This window comes from Aegilops tauschii, chromosome 7, assembly GCF_002575655.3.
Source record: "Aegilops tauschii subsp. strangulata cultivar AL8/78 chromosome 7, Aet v6.0, whole genome shotgun sequence".
Lineage (NCBI taxonomy): Eukaryota > Viridiplantae > Streptophyta > Magnoliopsida > Poales > Poaceae > Aegilops > Aegilops tauschii.
The window spans coordinates 592230251-592246897 of record NC_053041.3 but is presented as its reverse complement, the minus strand read 5'-3'; positions in this window follow the sequence as shown (position 1 = coordinate 592246897).

Below are 16647 nucleotides of genomic sequence, written 5' to 3'. Positions count from 1 at the left end.
TGGCATAATATTATGTGGGTTGTTTGATACGGTTACAACACCACCTTAACACAAAGTATTCATTATTTTATGTGATGATATGATCATACTCATGAGTGCATAAGGAATGTTCCTTGCTGTTGGAATTTGATATGCTTGTGATAGTAATCACCCTTGTATGCCTTTCATGCCTACCGAAATGAATCCGGGAAAGTCTCTGTCTTGGGTAGACACGAGCTTGTCTCCAGTCTTCGTCGAGACGGTTGTGTCTGGTATGGCATAGTGAGGTATGATGAGTGGTGATTTTGTCTGTTGGTTGAAACATATTTGTTATGCTAACCATGCAGGGAATACTTAAACCTCCTGAGTCGACCGTAGATCGAGTCTTGTTCCAGTAACCCCCATACTTGTTTCGTACTACCACTTGTCCCTGCCACAGGTAGGGTACGGTTCAGTAAGTTGTCAACCCCTTCCTAGGACACACCGTACAGAGAGGCCATGGTGGAAGATACCGGAGGCCTCCGGTAGGCATGCCACCTGGTCCGGGGCATGGGTGTTTTCGGTTGGAGCCGAAGGGGTAGCTCCCCTAGTTTGCGCGCGGTATAAATTTTGTGATCCCATGCTAATCGAGGTTGTAGCCTCCCCACTTAGAGTTTCGCCTAACGGGTGTCGTGGGTGATTCCAGACACCGGTAAGTTAGGCTGGTGTGTGCGGTTGGGTGTGTTTTCAATTAAAAGACCGTAGACGAAATTAGTCCCGATGGACTAAAGAAATCCGTTACTCGTGGGTAAAGAGTACACCCTCTGCAGAGGTTAAATCTATTCGAATAGCCGTGTCCATGGGTAAGGACTGCAGTCTGAGATGGGTCAAGTGTCGGTCTTCGGGGGAGAAACTACTAAACCGGAACATGGATCATGACTTGTGACTTATGATGATTATGATTATTATTATATTGGACTAACCCTTTTTATTACTTGAATTATTGAGTATCCCTGGGACGGTTCTACCTCCTGGATATTCATTGTGATTATTTTCTTATAAGCCCTTTATGTGGTGTCGCCCAGACGCCCGACTGTGGCATGCTTGTTATTTTGTTTACTTTATAAGCCCTTTATGTGGTGTCGCTCAGACGCCCGACTGTGGCATGCCTGTTATTTGTTTACTTTATAAGCCCTTTATGTGGTGTCGCTCAGACGCCCGACTGTGGCATGCTTGTTATTTGTTTACTTTATAAGCCCTTCATGTGGTGTCACTCAGACGCCCGACTGTGGCATGCTTGTTATTTGTTTACTTTATAAGCCCTTTATGTGGTGTCTCTCAGACGCCCGACTGTGGCATGCTTGTTATTTGTTTACCTTATAAGCCCTTTATGTGGTGTCGCACAGACGCCCGACTGTGGCATGCTTGTTACCTATTTTATTTTATAAGCCCTTTATGTGGTGTCACTCAGACGCCCGACTGAGGCACGCTTTCTGTTGTCGTCCTTTCGAGGCGTCGCTTCAGACACCCGATCGGTGCATTTTTATTTCTATTCTCGGATTGCATATTCATGTTTTATATGAACAACCTGCTTGCGTGCAACATGGGTTTTGATTTCACGACTGACGTTGTGATCATAGAATATCTCAGAGCATGATTATTGTTTGTTATATTATACCCGTGTTCATAATGTTTGCGAGTACATTCAAAGTACTCACTGGCTTGTCCCTGGCTATTGTCTTGGCCAGATTTCTTGCTTGGAGAGGAGCGTTGCGATGTCAGCCCTGGAACCCACGCAATGGTGACAACAGCCTCGCGAAGATAGGAGTTAACCTGGTCAGCTGTTCCTGTGGGAAATGGAGTCCCATGGCCACTGATGAACCACAAACCGCTTCGGCCATCAACCACTAGAAACCATTTGTTGTACTCATAGGCCACAATGGTCTTGTACTACATATTTTGTACTTTGCTTGGAATTTCAATATCAAGTTGGTGCCTCATCAGCTAACAGTAATCCTGGGGCTGGTGAGCACAAGGGCCATTTTCTGGGAAATTAATATCCCGAAAACCGGTCCTAACAAATCCTCCCATGGCTAGTTAATTATTTGACTACTCAGTGTTCTTCACTTATATCTTTTTGGAGTAGTTTGTCATTTACTCATGTGCTTCACATATATCCTGTGAGTAAATGGTTGAATGAATTGAATATCATAAACCTGAATTTATATATGTTTCTTATGCTTATACAATGGGGAGTAATAACTTCACACAGAATAAGCAGGGCCGGTCCTGAGATTTTAGGGGCCCGGGGCGAAACTACAGTCCGGGGCCCTTCGGGGCCCTTAGTATAATTGTCTAACTAGTAATCATTATACGTAGATATAATTATATCAAAGAAAACAGTTAAGTAAATTCAAAATCAGTTTGCATATCACATAATGTATTACATATTACCTTCAAAAATTTCTTCCAACATTCTGAGACGCAAAATCGGTAATGATTGTATCAATATCAATTTCCTCAAGCAATTTTTTCTCAATGCATCAAGTTGCCAAGCCATTTAACATCTCTTGCGACATTGTAGATCTCAGGTAGTTCTTCAATAATTTCAACTTTCTGAAACTGAAAGGAATAATTACCTTGCTGAAATTGAAAGAAACAATTAGCTTTTACAATTAGCACAAAGCTAATTAAAACATTAGATTAATTATAGAAGATTTTCATCTAATATTATCATGACAAAGATGATTCCTGAATCAACTGGTCAATAGGGAATTGTTGGCTGGGCGATCACTTCATTGAGGATTTAGCAGACATAGCCAGATTAGATTACAGAGATAAGGTACTATATTATGCCCTAGCAAATTTCGGGAATCAGCAATTCAGCGTAGGGTGCAAGGGAGAGGGCAGATGACAGAGCCGCATAGGGCGCAAGGACAGACGTACCTGTTGTCTGCTGCTGTCAGCGGCATTCGTCGTCTCGTTCGTGAGAGGCCGCAGAGACGCGGAGTTGAAGACGACGATTAGACGAACAGCGGCCAGCGGAAGAACGACCGAACGATCCGAAGGAAAAGGAAACCGTGAATCTAGCGATTGCTTTCCTATGCACGTCATGTGCCTGTAAGAAGTGGAAACATGGGCCAGGCCCACATCTCTCATTTTCTTTCATGTACGCTGAGGGCCTGAGGCGTCGTCGCTGAGTTTGCCTTCTCTTTTTTTCCCTCGAAGTATACCTACGTTACTACGTACAGGTACCTGGGAGGGGCCCCTGACATTTGGGGGGCCCAGGGCGGCCGCCCCGTTCGCCCCCCCCCCCCCCCCCCCCCCCAGGGCCGGCCCTGAGAATAAGTATAGGTAGTAAACTTATTGAAGGTTAGCAAACGCAGAATTGGTCACTTGAACAATTCATGAAAGAATATTGAAGGAAGAGATATTTCACATATAAATATACTATCTTGGACATCTTTTGTAATTGTGAGCACTCGTTAAAATATGACATGTTAAAAGGTTGATGTTGGACAAGGAAGGCAATGTAATGGGTTATGTTTTCTTATATCCGAAAAAAAGTATATTATCAGGGATCATCCAACATGCTGAGCTTGCCTTTCCCTCTCATGCTAGCCAAATTCTTTGCACCAAGTAGAAATACTACTTGTGCTTCCAAACATCCCTTAAACCAGTTCTGCCATGAGAGTCCGCCATACCTGCCTATGGATTGAGTAAGATCCTTCAAGTAAGTTGTCATCGGTGCATGCAATAAAAATTGCTCTCTACACTCCTTCGTAGACGTCAGGAGTCCATTGATGAAAAGGGGCACGGTCTGGTTCGGTATGGAATGAACTTATAATCTGATGATCGAGTCGATTCCATGATTATAAGTTCATAACCCTAGATCTATTAGTGCGAAGAAAATAAGCTTTATACGAACTTGTGATAGGGAATAAATAAAAGCGACGGACTGCATAATAAAGGTCTTTATCACAAGAGGCAATATAAATTGATGTTCTTTTGCATTAAGATTTTGTGCATCCAACCATAAAAGCGCATGACAACCTCTGCTTCCCTCTGCGAAGGGCCTATCTTTTACTTTTATCTTCTACCCTTATACAAGAGTCATGGTGATCATCACCTTTCCTTTTTACACTTTTTCCTTTGGCAAGCTCTTTGTGTTGGAGCAATCCGGATATATATATCCACTTGGATGTAGGTTTTCATAAATTATTATTGTTGACATTACCCTTGAGGTAAAAGGTTGGGAGGCGAAACTACAAGCCCCTATCTTTCTCTGTGTCCGATTAAAACTTTGAACCCATAAATATCACATGAGTGTTAGCAATTGTGAAAGATTAAATGACAGTTGAGTATGTGTAGTTTGCTGAATCAAAGCTCTTACATAGACCCTTCCCGAAAATAAGATGAATTGTAATTGTTTGATGACGAGCACTGTTTGTTAGTTTTCAAGAAAGTTTATGATCTATACTTTAACGTGTGAATAGCTTGTTACTTGATCATGAAAAGTTTTATGAGATGAGCTACTGTTATGACATATAATGATGCTAGAAAAGGTGATTGAAATTACCATTGATCAAACTTGTGCACCTGCTAGCATTCACACTTCATAAATTATTTCTTTTATCATTTACCTACTCGAGGACGAGCAGGAATTAAGCTTGGGGATGCTGATACGTCTCCAACGTATCTATAATTTATGAAGTATTCATGATATTATATTATCCATCTTAGATGTTTTATATGCATTTACATGCTAATTTATATGATATTTGGGACTAACCTATTAACCTAGAGCCCAGCGCCAGTTTCTGTTTTTTCCTTGTTTTTGAGTTTTACAGAAAAGGAATACCAAACGGAGTCCAATTGACGTGCCAATTTTTGATGATTTTTTATGGACCAAAAGAAGCCCCTGGAGTAAAAGAGTTGGGCCAGAAGAGTCCCGAGCTGTCCACGAGGGTAGGGGGCGTGCCCACCCCCCTGGGCGTGGGCCCCTGCCTCGTGGACGACTCGGAGACCCCCCTGACGTGAAACCAACGCCAAAAATTCCTATAAATACAGAAACCTCCAGAAAATAACCTAGATCGGAAGTTCCGCCGCCGCAAGCCTCTGTAGCCACGAGAAATCAATCTAGGACCTCTCTGGCACCCTGCCGGAGGGGGCCATCATCACCGGAGGCCATGGAGGAGGATCCCGGAGGGGCCATCATCGCCATGAAGGCCAAGGACCAGAGAGAGAACCTCTCCCCATCTAGGGGGGAGGCCATGGAGGAGGAAGCACAAGGGGGAGAACCTCTCCTCCTCTCTCCCGGTGGCACCGGAGTGCCATCGGGAGGGGAATCATCGTCGCGGTGATCGTCTTCATCAACATCACCATCATCATCACCATCCTCATCTCTTTTACGCGGTTCACTCTCCCGCACCCCGCTGTAATCCCTACTTGAACATGGTGCTTTATGCCACATATTATGATCCAATGATGTGTTGCCATCCTATGATGTTTTGAGTAGATATCCTTTGTCTTTGGGTTAATTGATGATCTGGATTGGTATGAGTTGTGTGTTTTATTATTGGTGATGTCCTATGGTGCTCTCCGTGTCGCGCAAGCGTGAGGGATTCCCGCTGTAGGGTGTTGCAATACGTTCATGATTCGCTTATAGTGGGTTGGTGAGTGACTGAAACACAAACCCGAGTAAGGGGGTTGTTGCGTATGGGAATAAAGAGGACTTGATACTTTAATGCTATGGTTGGGTTTTACCTTAATGATCTTTAGTAGTTGCGGATGCTTGCTAGAGTTCCAATCATAAGTGCATATGATCCAAGAAGAGAAAGTATGTTAGCTTATGCCTCTCCCTCATATGAAATTGCAATAGTGATTAGCGGTCTTGTTAACAATTGCTTAGGACAATTCCGCACACCGACCCATCATTATTCCACACTCTCTATTTATAATATTTAGTAATATATTCTAACTTTATGATAACATCACCTACTTTTATATTTTAGCTCTCCGATATCATACAAAGTTATCCTCTTCATACCCACAACGTAGTTTTATTTCTCGTTTTTAGTTGGAAGCAAACGTTCGGTGTACGTAGAGTCGTATCAGTGGCAGATAGGGCTTGAGAGAATATTGATCTTACCTTTAGCTCCTTTTGGGTTCGACACTCCATACTTATCACTTCCACCTTTGGAAATTGCTATGGTGATTCCCAGCACTTGGGGATTATCAGCGTACAATTGTCGTATGGGCTCTGAGAATCAAATTCTTCGTTAATTTCTTCACACTTAGACTGTTAGTCTTGATTGATTGAAGAAAAACGTTTCTTCGTGTGTTGCACATCTAAGTCATCAATTTTGCATAAGTGTTAGGATGTGTGTCCTTTTCAAAGGACATTCGAAGATTCTAGGATATTTAGCTCACACCTCAACTTGCTAAATCTCTTATCATCCAAGAGCTTTGTGAAGATATCGGCTAGCTGTTCTTCAGTCTTCACATGCTCAATAGAGATGTCGCCCTTCGACACATGATCATGAAGAAAATGATGACGAATCTGAATGTGCTTTGTCTTCGAGTGCTGAACTGGGTTATGAGCAATCTTGATGGCACTCTCATTGTCACAGTAGAGAGGCACATTCTTCATGTTGACGCCGTCGTCCTTGAGGGTTTGCTTCATCCACAGCAATTGAGCACAGCAAGTAGAACCAGCAGCAATGTACTCAGCTTTAGCAGTAGACAGTGATACACAGTTCTGTTTCTTCGAGGACCACCAGACCAAGGATCGTCCGAGGAAATGGCATGTGCCTAACGTTGACTTGCGGTCCACATGATCACCAGCATAGTCAGAGTCTGAATATCCAATGAGATCAAAAGCCGAGCCCTTGGGATACCATCATACAAGTGTTGGTGTGTGAGCTAGATATCGAAGAATATGCTTCACATCCTTATGGTGTGATTCCTTTGGTGTAGCTTGAAATTGGGCACACATGCAAACATTAAGCATAATATCTGGCCTAGATGCACATAAATACAATAAAGAACCAATCATGGAGCAGTATACCTTTTGATCAAAGTCAATACCATTTTCGTCAGTGCAGATGGCCATTTGTGGGCATAGGGATTTTGACGCCTTTGCAATCTTGCGTGCCGAATTTCCTCAATACATCCTTGAGGTATTTCTCCTGAGATATGAATATGCCATTGCGCTGTTGATGAATTTGAAGACCTAATTCCCATCATAGACATTTCATATTCCTCCCTCATCATATAACCAAATTCGTCAGTGTAACATTGGTCAGTACAGCCAAAAATGATATCATTAACATATATTTGGCACACAAATAATTCACCATCATAAGATTTAGTGAAAAGAGTTGGGTCAAGTGAACCGGGTATGAAGCCTTTCTTCATGAGGAATTCCTTCAAAGTAACATACCACGCCTGAGGGGCCTGCTTGAGGCCATAGAGAGCCTTATTGAGTCTAAAGACTTTGTCTGGATGCTTTGGATCTTCAAAACCTGGGGGTTGAGCAACATATACTTCTTCCTCAAGCTTACCATTGAGGAATGCACTTTTCACATCCATTTGATATAAGGTGATATTATGATGGTTAGCATAAGCAAGTAATATGCGAATAGCCTCAAGATCTAGCAACATGTGCAAAAGTTTCATCGAAATCAATTCCTTCAAGTCGTGCCTTATTCCTCACCACAAGGCCATATTATGATTTGGCTGTGTGTAGCCTTGAGCTACAAGTCGTGCCTTATTCCTCACCACAAGGCCATTTTCATCTTGCTTGTTGCGGTAGATCCACTTTGTGCCAATGATATTCTGCTTGCGAGGATCTGGACGTTTGACCAGTTCCCAGACGTTGTTGAGCTCGAATTGATGTAATTCCTCTTGCATAGCTTGAATCCACTCAGGCTCTAGAAATGCTTCATTTACCTTAGTGGGCTCTGTGATAGAGACGAAAGCAAAATGCCCACAAAATTTAGACAAATGTGAAGCTCTTGAGCGTGTGAGAGGACCTGGAATGTTGATGTCGCTGATGATTTCTCAATCTGCACTTCATTTGCGACGCGAGGATGAGCAGGTTGTCGTCGAGGAATTGGATCAGCATTTTCTTCAGCACCGTTTTCCTCGGGTGCATCAGCATGACGTTCTTCACGTTCTGGAATGACTTCTTCGGCAGATTCTTCGGTAGGAATGACATCCTCAGTAGCCTTGAACTTGATGGATTCCTCAGGTGATTTTTCATCTAGCACAGGAGGTAGGTGCTCTCTTTGCGAGCCATTAGTTTCATCGAACCGCACATCTATAGTTTCAACAACCTTTTGATGAACGTTGTTGAAGACTCTGTAGGTGGGGAGTCCTTTCCGTAACCAAGCATAAAACCTTCATGTGCTTTCGGTGCAAATTTAGAATTGTGAAGAGGATCTCTATCCAACATTTAGCACCGAAGACTTTGAAATAACTCACATTGGGTTTCTTGCCAGTGAGGAGTTCGTATGCAGTCTTCTTGAAGAATTTGTGAAGATATACTCTGTTGATGATGTGGCACGTAGTATCAATTGCCTCAATCCAGAAATGACGAGGCATCTTGTATTCGTCAAGCATAGTGCGAGCCATCTCAACAAGAGTCCTGTTCTTGCGCTCCACGATGCCATTTTGCTGAGGAGTATAAGGAGCAGATAACTCATGAGTAATACCAAGTTCATCAAGATAGTCATCAAGACCAGTATTCTTGAACTCAGTTCCATTGTCACTTCTGATGTGCTTGATCTTCACACCAAAGTTGGTTGAAGCCCTCGAGGAAAATCGTTTGAAGACTTCCTGCACTTCACTTTTGCAAGTGACAATATGCACCCGTGTGTAACGAGAATAATCATCAACAATAACAAAGCCATATAGAGATGCTTCATTAGTGAATGCAGAGTAATGGTTAGGACCAAAGAGATCCATGTGATGCAATTCAAATGGTCGAGTGGTAGTCACGATAGTCTTCGCTGGATGCTTGGCCTTGGTCATCTTTCTGGCTTCACAGGCTTCGCATAAGTGATCCTTGAGGAATTTGACATTTTCAATGCCAATGACATGCTTCTTCTTCGCGAGCGTGTGCAAGTTCCTCATGCCAGCATGACCTAGTCGTCGATGCCATAGCCAGCCTTCTGAAGCTTTTGCAAGTAGACATATAGCTGGTTGTGGTCCTATAGAGACAATATACATATCTCCTCTCCTAAAGCCTTCGAAGACTTTGGAATTGTCAGCTTCCATGATCACAACACAACGATACTTGCCAAAGATAACAACCATATTAAGATCACAAAGCATTGTGACTGACATGAGGTTGTATCCTAAGGACTCGACAAGCATGACTTTGTCCATATGTCGATCCTTTGAGATCGCAACCTTACCTAGACCCAATACCTTGCTTTTGCCTTTGTCAGCGAAGATGATATGCTTCAGATGCGATGGAGATAAGGGAACGTCCATCAATAGATTCTTGTCGCCATTCATGTGATTAGTACATCCACTATCGAGGACCCACCCAGTGGCTTTGGGTAGATCATCCTGCAGATGAATTAGTGCAACTTACGAACTCATATACTTCATCAGTGAAGAATATGACATCAATTCATCAGATCAATTTCATCAAGCAATAAAACAGATAAAGCAGTATGAGGACGTGAGAAATGAGGATTCATTTCTTCATGATTAGCCTGCGTCCTTTCAGGCGTTTTTCAGGTCTCCAGCAAATTCTTCAGACGTTTAAGTACGTCTGGAGACCTGACCCTGCATAAGAGATTAGTTCCTTTTCTTCACCACCCACATCTGAATGGGTGGCAAAGAGTTCATCATTCTGTGAGCTCCATAAGAGAACGGTGGCATTGAAGCCAGTCCACTTCGTTTCACATAAGAGGAGTTAGGGTAAGCATATGAATAAGCAGAGAAATTCTTCGAGGATTTATGAACATAATGGTTAGAAGAATAGTGCTCATATTCATAGCCCTTAAATCTTCCCTGCGAAATAGAAGTGTTAGCACCATGATGTTCATATGAGGACTTTGATCTTTTGAGGAATTTGATCCTCGTGAGGAATTTGGTCCGTATGAGGACTTGGATCCATATGAAGAATTTGATCTGGGGTTCCTATTCTTCACAGGTGGTTTCATGATGACATTCACCTGAAGATTTTCAAGGCACCTTTTGGGAACCCAGATTTTCTTCATAGGGGAACCGTTCCTGCAGTTAGTGCCAACATATCTAGAAAATACTTCACCATTCTGATTTTTGAACATTTTATAGTTAGAGTCAAATGACTCATCAGAAGAATGAGGAAATTCACATATAAAGCCAGATAGAGTAGATGGATCTACTGGAGGTCCCTTTGCAGCAACCCATGAGGTTTTGGGATACTGCTCAGGCTTCCAGTATGTCCCATCAGCATTGAGTTTCCTCTCAAAGGCAATACCCTCTTTCCAAGGGTTCCTGTTGAGGATCTGCTTTTTAAGCACATCACAAAGAGCCTGATGCCCTTTGAGGCTTTTGTACATGCCTGTCATTTACAATTCCTTCAGCCATGCATCATCAGTGATACTAGCAATGTCCTCAGATGAGGAATTAGTGATAGCAGAGACAGGTGAAGAATTTGTAACATTAGAAGCATTTGAACATTCAGGTGAAGAATTAGCAGACTCACGTTCAATGCACTTCAAACATGAAGGAACAAATTCTTCCTGGGCAGCGCTGATTTGTTGAGCAAGTAATGAATCGCGCTCCTTTTGAAGATCTTCATAACTCACCCTTAACTTTTCAAGATCTTGCTTTCTTTGAAGAAATTCATAAGAAAGCTTCTCATGATCAGATAAGAGAGTGTTATGATGACTTTAAAGGTTGTCAAACTTAGACTGAAGTCTCTGAAGATTTCCAGTCAAGGTTTTAGTGCGATCCATTTCTTCACCCAACATATCATCACTTTTGTCTAGCATGTTTTGAACCTTTTCAAAAGCCTTTTGTTGTTTCACAGCAATCTTAGCAAGTTTAGAGTAGCTAGGCTTGAGGTTTTCATCATATTCATCCTCACTTGATTCAGAGGAGGGATATTTGAGTACCTTGGGACCCTTTGCCATGAAGCAATAGGTGGGAGCGTACTCATCATCATCGTCATCAGCCTTGCTGTAGAAGCCATTTTATTCAGTGTTGAAGATGGACTTGCTGACGAACGCAGTAGCGAGGGCTAGGCTCACCACACCAGATTCTGACTCCTCGGATGCCTCCTCTTCTTCATGTTTCTCAGATTCAGCTTCAAGTCCATTTCCTTGCCAATGAATGCCCGAGCCTTCTTGGAGCTGCTCTTCTTGTGAGATGAAGACTTCGAGGATTTTGATGATGAAGACTTTGAAGATTTCTTCTTCTTCTTTGAGTCATCAGAACTGTAATCCTTGTATTTCTTCTTCTTTGATTCCTTTTCCCACTAAGGACAATCTTGAATGTAGTGACTGGGTTTCTTGCATTTGTGGCATAGCCTCTTCTTGTAGTCACTGGATGAGGAATCATTACTCCTTGAGGATTTTTCAAAACGACCACGTCTCGAGAACTTCTGAAATTTCTTCACGAGCAATGCTAGCTCCGGCTCAGTTCTTCGGGATCACCAAGGCTACTGCCAGAATCTTCACCTTCAGATTTAGAGACAGCCTTGGCCTTCAGGGCACGTGATCTTCCATAGCTTGAACCATAGAGATTTCTCTTCTCAGCAAGCTGGAACTCATGAGTGTTTAGCCTCTCGAGGATATCAGCGGGATCAAGTGACTTGTAGTCTCCACGTTCTTGTATCATCAGTGCCAGAGTGTCAAATGAGGAATCAAGCAATCTCAGCAATTTCTTCACCACCTCATGGTCGGTGATGTTAGTGGCACCAAGTGCTTGAAGCTCATTTGAGATGTCGGTGAGACGATCGAAGGTTTGTTGGACATCCTCATTGTCGAGTCTTTTGAAGCGGTTGAAGAGATTGCGAAGAACATCAACACGAGAGTCACGTTGTGTTGAGACTCCTTCATTTACTTTGGACAACCTATCCCAGATAAGCTTAGCAGTTTCCAAAGCACTCACTCTGCCATACTGCCCTTTACTCAGATGGCCACATATGATGTTCTTCGCTTGAGAATCGAGTTGCTTGAATCTCTTCACATCAGCAGCATTCACAGAAGGTGTGACTGAGGGAACACCATTTTCCACAACATACGAGAGATAGTTGTCAATTGCCTCAAGATGCATTCGCATCTTATTTTTCCAGTAGGGGTAGTCCGTCCCATCGAAGGTAGGACACCCAGCAGAGACCTTGATCATACCTGCGGTCGACATAACTAAAACTCCAGGCGGTTAAACCAAAATCACACAGAACAAGGGAGTACCTTGCTCTGATACCAATTGAAAGTGCGTTAAGTCGACTAGAAGGGGGTGAATAGGCGATTTTTATGAATTCTTCACTGATGAAATTCAGGGTGAGGAAATTCCTAAGCGAAGAACTACTTGCAGCGGAATAAGTACTCAGATGCATACATGACATAACATAAACATGGACATCATGATGAAATGAAAACAGATACAGAGTACAGGAAGCATAAGCATAGGATAAAACAAGATGAAGACAAAACAGACTGAAGAAATTGAACTGAGGAATTTTAGAAAGTCTTCAGTCAAAGTCTTCAAACAGATATGAACAAGCACACAACACATTAATGAGGAAATGAAAGAGTTGAGGAAATAGAACAAGTAGGCTTGGTGAAGACAATGATTTGGTAGACCAGTTCCAACTGCTGTGACAGTCATACGTCTGGTTGGAGCGGCTAGGTATTTAAACTTGAGGACACACAGTCCCGGACACACAGTCCTCACCGTATTCTCCTTGAGCTAAGGTCACACAGACCTCGCCCAATCACTCGTGGTAAGTCTTCAGGTGACTTCCAAACCTTCACAAACTCGGTCACTCGGCGATCCACAATTTCCTCTTGGATGCTCTAGACCAGGACGCCTAACCGTCTGGAAGATGCACAGTCTTCAAAGGTAACAAGCGTTGGATCCACGCAAGATCAATCTCTTCAGTGATGCTCAATCACTTTGGGCTTGTAGGTGTTTGGGTTTGGGTTTTCCTCACTTGATGATTTTCGCTCAAAGTCCTCGGAGGATGGGATGCTCTCAAATGACAAGTGTCAGTTTCTCTCGGCGCAGCCAACCAGCTAGTGGTTGTAGGGGGCGGCTATTTATAGCCTAGGGAGCAGCCTGACATGATAAGACATAAATGCCCTTCAATGATATGACCGTTAGGTGGGTAGATATTTTGGACAGCTGGCGCGTAGCACAGCAACGGTCGGAAATTTGACTATCAAATTCCTCAGGGCTATCATGTTCCTCACTTGTAGGCAATCCGCACTGGCGAATTCCTTACTCCTCAGTCAGAACAAATTCCTCGGAGACCAGAAGAACTTCGTCTCTGTCACTGAAGAAGTTGACTGAACTGTACGAGATTTCCAATGGCTTCACTCGAAGGGATTGGTAGGTGTAGGATTTTGAGATGAGCATCACTTGGAAATTTTTCCTTAGTATTTCCTCGACCCTCTTTAACAGTATGGTGTTTCCTATGACACAAGAAAGAGAAAATGAAACTACGAAAACAAGAGTCTTCACGCTTCATGTTCCTCGAATGAATACCAAGTCTTCAAGGTCACACCAATTTCTTCACTTTTAAAGTCTTCAGAAATACAAAGTATTCAATTGAAGAACTTCATTTTTAGGGGTTGACTTTCTCTGTAAATATCAAACTCTTCATAGACTTATAGACCTGTGTACACTTACAAACTCATCAATCCCTTAACCTATAAGTCTTCAATACGCCAAAATCACTAAGGGGCACTAGATGCACTTACACCTCTCATGAAAGCAAAAAAAAGATTTGTTTTCTCCCTTTTTGAGAGGCACATCACAAGAAGCAAATATGTGTCTCTCGTGAAAGAAAGAAAAAAGTTTTTTCCCTTTCCGACAGGCACATGTATGCCTCTCACGGAAGCAAATCTGTGTCTCTCATGGAACCAACATATTTTTTACACGCAAAAAAATCAAATATTTTTCTCCAGAATCTAGGGAAAGCTGGGCGAAAACCGAAATGCCAAAAAAAGCCCAAAAAACATCTATACCCAAAAACGCGTCTAAAAATAAAAATAAAAATCCTGATGGAGTGCCCAGCACGCGACTCATGTTGGCGGCTAAGAGTGGCGTGCTCTCACTAGTAGAAAAAGGGCCTTTAGTCCCGGTTCATAAGGGCCTTTAGTCCCGGTTCTGAAACCGGGACTAAAGGGTCGTTACTAAAGCCTCCCCCTTTAGTCCCGGTTCTTACACGAACTGGGACTAAAGGCCGTCCACGTGGCCGCAGCCTGGAGCTCCACCTTTAGTCCCGGTTGGTAACACCTTTAGTCCCGGTTGGTAACACCAACCGGGACTAAAGGAAATTTTATGATTATTTTTTCAAAAAAAAATTGAAATTTTTTTGATTTTCAAATTTCTGAATTATTTTAACCTCTAATCTCTAATCACCCCTCATCACTGCTCAATTTAACCTCTAATCTCTAATCACCCCTCATCATTCCAAATCATCTAACTTCCCGGACGGTCACCCATCCTCTCACTACTCCAGTCTAAGCACGCTTAACTTCCGGGTTCTATTCTCCCTCGTTTTCAAGTTTGCACTTGTTGTTTTCCTGACAATAGTAAGATGTCAATTCTATTAACCCTCAGGAATTTAGCTTGAGCATGAAGTCACACATTTCACTGTTTGAGTTTGAAACTATTGTTCTAAAAAACAATAATTATTTAGTAACACTAATATTTCTTGAATAAGTAGTTTGACCATAGTTTGACCACAGTTTGACCAGATTTGAACAAAATTCGAAAAACTGAAATAATTATTTACTAACACTAATATTTCTTGAATAATTAGTTTGACCATTGTTTGACCACAGTTTGACCAGATTTGACCAAAATTCAAAAAAACTGAAATAATTATTTAGTAACACTAATATTCTTGAATAATTATTTAGTAACACTGATACTTCTTGAATAAGTAGTTTGACCATAGTTTGACCAGATTTAACAAAAATTCAAAAAAAATAGAAATTTGAGCATAACTTTTTTTCCTTTTAGAATTTGAGGGTTCTAAAAATTTGCAAACAGGTCATAGGCTGTCAAAATTGGATGCGGGTTTTCGTGCTGAACATTTTGATATATTATACGTTTTTTTCTGACATCGTATGCAAAAGTTATAGCCGTTTTACATTTTCCCTACACTTTTTGCAAAACATGTCTAAATTTAAGTTTTTAAATTTTCCTAACTAGTAGATGTAGTAACATAACTACATCTCGAAGGATTTTAATTTTTGAAGTTTTTATCATTTTCTTTTGCTTTTTACAAAACCGAAAAGGCGATCCACCGGGGGGCGGGGGTAGAGTTTGAAAATGAGCCCTTTAGTCCCGGTTTGAGACACGAACCGGGACTAAAGGGTGCGCCCTTTAGTCCCGGTTCGTGTCTCAAACCGGGACTAAAGGTCTAATCTTTAGTCCCGGTTTGAGACATGAACCGGGACTAAAGAGCATCGCACCCTTTAGTCCCGGTTCGTGTCTCAAACCGGGACTAAAGGGCTCAGGTGAACCGGGACTAATGCCTTAGCCGCACGAACCGGGACCAATGCTCACATTAGTCCCGGTTCGTGACTGAACCAGGATTAATGTTAATATTGCCCTGTGACCAAAGCCCTGTTTTCTACTAGTGTCTCACCCGCCAAAAATAACCTGCATGGGGCTCCCGCAAGGGGTACCCCAAGAAAAGCTCCAGCAGTGTGGCATTAGCATTGGCTGGTCTTGCGTACACTTCTATTTACTCGAGAAGTCGGGAGGAACGAACGAGCTTGGTTCGTACGCCTCCCTGTCTCATGGCCAACTGTAGGCAGCCCGTCAACAACGTACCGAGCCACAAGTCAGAGAGAAACTTTCCAAGCCCTCTCCCTTTTATATAGGTAGAGTGTGAGATCATCGATGATTAACTTGAGCATACAGTTTTATTTTACTTTTTAGAAAAGAGGTTGAAGCCCTCGGCCTCGGGAGCTCCTATACAGCGCTGCAGGCACCCGTTAACAATCCGGCGCCTGCAGCACTGCTAGCATGGGCCGGCCCACTAGCATGCTGCCCCAAGTTTTTTTAAATTTTTTTACGAAAATAAAAATAAGAAATGAAGAAAGGTTTACAGATTTCAAGAAAAAAGTTCATCCATTTGAAAAAATACATTCACATCTTTAAAAAAGGTTCATAAATTTTGAAAAAGTTCATTTAAATTGAAAAAAATCATCCAATTTATCAAAAGTTCATTAAATTTGAAAAAAGTTCATAGAAATTGAAAAAAAGTTCATGTATTTTTAGAAAAAGTTCATGGAACTGAAAAAAGTTCATAAATAAAAAAAAGTTCATCCATTTTCAAGACAAATGTTCATTAAATTTAGAAAAAAGTTCATCAATTTCAAAAAAGTTCACATAATTTAAAAAAAAAATCATCAACTGGCGCCTGGATGGGCCGGCCGATTTACGGACGCCACAGGCACCAGTTAACAAAATGCACGTTAACTGGCGCCTGTGGCGCCA